The 4,155-nt window shown below is 41.9% G+C and overlaps 1 pseudogene; it reads left to right on the forward strand.

Moving 5' to 3' along the window:
- The first annotated feature begins 605 nt into the window (after positions 1–605).
- On the forward strand, positions 606–721 carry LOC149427632 (U2 spliceosomal RNA; annotated as a pseudogene).
- The last annotated feature ends 3,434 nt before the right edge of the window (positions 722–4,155 follow it).

The raw sequence follows: 4,155 nt of genomic DNA on the forward strand, positions 1-4,155 counted from the left end.
TAACCCATTGAAAGTTGCTGTAGGGACACTATAGGGGAAGCTTACATATGACATAGTTGGGGCTCATGTACACTGCAGCTGATAAACCGACGTTCAGGAGCTGTCAGGGGCAGACTGACAACTCATGGGGCCCCTGGGCAATGGGGGATCATGGGGCCCCTGTGTCCTTGCCCAAACTTAAAAACGCCTATGAAAAAGGTACCAGAGACATCTCATGGGGCCCCCTACTGACCCTGGGCCTCCGGGCAGTGCCCGAGTTTCCAAATGGTCAGTCCGCCCCTGGTGCATATATAGAAGGAGCACCAGATCAGAAGCTAAAGAGTCCAAATTCATTTATTAAATGTGTCCTCACCCACACCCAAAAAAGCCTATGAAAAAAACAATGAAAAGGTACCAGGGGCATCTCATGGGGCCCCCTACTGACCCAGTGCCCGAGTGCTCGAATAGTCAGTCCGCCCCTGGGAGCTGTTGAGCATTTTTTTCAGCAGCCCCCGAACTCTCCCTAATGTTCTCCTATGTGTCCATGTACACATCGTCGTTTACAGGCAGTTGAGTTTTCAGTCGTTTTTTTGAGCGCACCAAACTTGTGTTCAGGAGTAGATTTCATCGCTTCTCGGCCTTTTGGCTAAGATCAAGTGTAGTATCTGTTCTTATCAGTGTCCAGTGGGGGTGCTCCCGACCATTCTAGCTTTGCGGGGATGGTTGTTGTATAGTACCCTCACTGGTATGATGGGGGTCCGGAAGGCTAGTACCGGAGGGACAGAAACCGGGGAGCGCCACGAGTTAAGCTGGGGCCCCGGGAGTAATTCCTCTGGGAAGACTGGAAAGACCCAGTACCTCCTGATTTGGACGGATCTACCTTGGTCTGGCCAGGGGCTGGGGACGCAAAAAGTCCGCAAACTCAGTGCCCCCTGGGGAAGACGCTCTCAGGGGTGTCACTAGTAACACTTGGGTGTGGGACCCCACGGTGTGAAGTTGACACATGGCCACTGTTTTTCACCTCTTTTTGCACAGCGCCCTAAGGACCAGGTCTTTTGGCTAAGTCCAGGGTAATTTTTGCTACGGGCCTCAGGGCCTGGTCTGTGCACAATTCGACACGGTACCACTTTTTTATTTTTTCTTTACTTTATCTTTATCTTATTTATTATGCACTCCCACGTTTTGTCACTTTTTACTTTACTTATGTGTGTGTTTTTCACGGATGGAGGGTGTGGGTCCTCGGGCCTACCCTGAAGTCTAGGGGGAGGATGTGTGGCCATACGGTTCCTTCCTCCCCTGATCCCTAGGAGGCTCTTCTTCGGGAGAGCCTCCTTGCCTAGTACTGGATGTCCGGCTTCGGCTGGGCATAGGGAACGGTGGTCCACCAGGCCTTTTGGCCAGGAGGACCAATTGGGAACCTTGTCCCCGTCAGGAGCTTCGTGCCCCGGGGGATCAGGGTAAGCGGTCCAAGCCCCTTTAGGGGTAGGACACAGCACACCCCTAAGTGCACTTTTTCGTGTGGTGTTTTGCACTTGCACTTTTTTTGTGAACACTTACGGGTTTTTTCGTTATAGTTGCACGTTTGCGGACTTAAAAAAAAGTCGATTTCACCAGCGTTCCAAACGCTTGTAAATGCGGCTAACTGCGTTTATAAGCGTTTGCATTTAGAAGCGTTTTTTAACTGTTCCATGTCCAGATTCTGTCCAGAGCCTTTTTTCATCATTAGAAATGCATGCAAAGCATTTTCCATGTATTCAAATGGACCCGGTACACCAGTGCAGTCAGTTCCAGGTTTGGCGTGAAGGAAACAATGATAGAACGCACCGCATTATGTTCGTGATGGGATCCATAGTGAATACAACCAGAAAAGACAGGTCATCTCCACACATACTGCTCTCTCTGCTTCTGCTCTCTCTATTTCTCTCAAAATGTCTGAAATAGTTAATTTTTATTATTTTTCAGTGCATTCTGGGCATTTTGGAAGGTCTCCTGAGGTTATTTTTTAAAAACGCTTCTAAACACAAAAGCGCATAAGCGCGGTATGCAAACACAGCTAAAATTATGTTTTTTAACCTACGTTTTCCAGCAGTCAGTTTCCATCATTCAGAAGAGTTTTCCAAACGCCCCGTGTACATGAGCCCTTAGTCTGGATGAAAAAAGACAAAACTCCATCCAGTTCAACCATTAACAAAAAAAGTTATAATCCTATACCCACAGTTGATCCAGAGGAAGGCAAAAAAAAACAGCAAAGCATGATCCAATTTGCTCTGCAGGGGAAAAAAAGTATTTCCTGATCTCCCGGGAGGCAATCGGATATTCCCTGGATCAACTTTACCTATAAATGTTATATGCAGTTATATTCTGTGTATCCAAGAAAGAATCCAGGACTTTCCTACAGCAATCCACTGAGCTGGCGAGAACCAACTCTTGAGTGAGTCTATTCCACATCTTACCAATTGCATTGGGAGAGACTAGGGTCAGTTAGGCGATTGTACTTCAATTCTGATTGCGAGCTCTTTGAAGAGTCGCCCCCCCCCCCCCATTTTGTGTTTTTAATATTGGGGTAGTTTTGTCTTTCATTTGTTATTTTGTGGTTTATTTAAGGTCAGCGGTCTTTTTTAGCTGCTTTCATGTCCATAGCATGTTTATTTTATGCTTAAAAAACCTTAAATGTACTTGTTAATGACCACATGTTCTTGAAGCTGCCTTTCGTTCGTAGCAACATTTTAAAGAAAAAAAAATAAGTGTGGCATACATCGGTCAGGCCTATTATCCCTGATTAACCACTTCAAATCTGGACTTTTTCACTCCCTTCTATTCCAGGCCAATTTGCAGCTTTCAGCGCTGTCGCACTTTGACAGGTGTGCAGTCATGCAACACGGTACCCATAGTGCACCCAGAAATTTTTAATCAAATGCTGAAATAAAAATAAATGAAAAATGACTTTCCTTTGGCACTGAAGTGGTTCAATCGATATCTGAGGAGATATCACTCCTTTGTTCGTATGAACTTCGGAGACAATGAAGCCGTGGGAATCAAATGCCAATGGAAAAACGTCCAAATTATGCAATTAAATGGCAAAGTGTAAGGTCAGCATAAGGGTGGAGTAGGCAGATCGTAACAAATGTGGAAGTCCTGCAAAAAATAAATCTTGCAAATTATTACATTGTGTTCACTAAAGAGAGACATGTTTGAGCTCAGTTGTCATCAAACAGCAACATTTGCAAATCAGCACAAAGTAAGGCCCCTTTCACACGGGCGTTCCGTTTTTTTCATCAGTTCAGTCAAGTTTTTTTCGAAGAAAAAAAAAACAGATCAATTCTCATCCGTTTACATCCATTTTTCATCCGTGTACATCCATTTTTTGTCCATTTTTCATCCATTTACATCCATTTTTTTGTTCGTTTTTCATCAGTTTACATAACTTTTTCAGCTGTTTTTTATCTGTTTACATCCAATTGTTGTCTGTTTTTTATCAGTTTACATCCATTTATCTTCAGTTTACATCCATTTTTCATCTGTTTACATCTATTTTTTGTCCATTTTTCATCCATTTACATCCATTTTTTTGTTCGTTTTTCATCAGTTTACATACATTTTTCAGCCGTTTTTCATCTGTTTACATCAATTTTTTGTCCATTTATCATCTATTTACACCGATTTTTTTGGTCCGTTTTTCATCAGTTTACATAGCTTTTTTAGCCATTTTTCATCTGTTTACATCCAATTGTCTGTTTTTCATCAGTTTCCACCCGTTTATCATCAGTTTACATCCATTTTTCATCCGTTTTTCATCTGTTTACATCCATTTTTTGTCAATTTTTCTTCCATTTACATCCATTTTTTTGTTCGTTTTTCATCAGTTTACATAACTTTTTCAGCTGTTTTTTATCTGTTTACATCCAATTGTCTTTTTTTCATCAGTTTACATCCGTTTATCTTCAGTTTACATCCATTTTTCATCTGTTTACATCTATTTTTTGTCCATTTTTCATCCATTTACATCCATTTTTTTGTTAGTTTTTCATCACATTACATACATTTTCAGCCGTTTTTCATCTGTTTACATAAATTTTTTGTCCATTTTTCATTCATTTACATCAATTTATTTTTTTTGTCCGTTTTTCATCAGTTTACATAGCTTTTTCAGACGTTTTTCATCTGTTTACATCCAAT

Source organism: Staurois parvus, unplaced genomic scaffold (assembly GCF_062004578.1).
Source record: "Staurois parvus isolate SC_StPar_1 unplaced genomic scaffold, SC_StPar_1.0 ptg003601l, whole genome shotgun sequence".
In the NCBI taxonomy this organism is placed as follows: Eukaryota; Metazoa; Chordata; class Amphibia; order Anura; family Ranidae; genus Staurois; species Staurois parvus.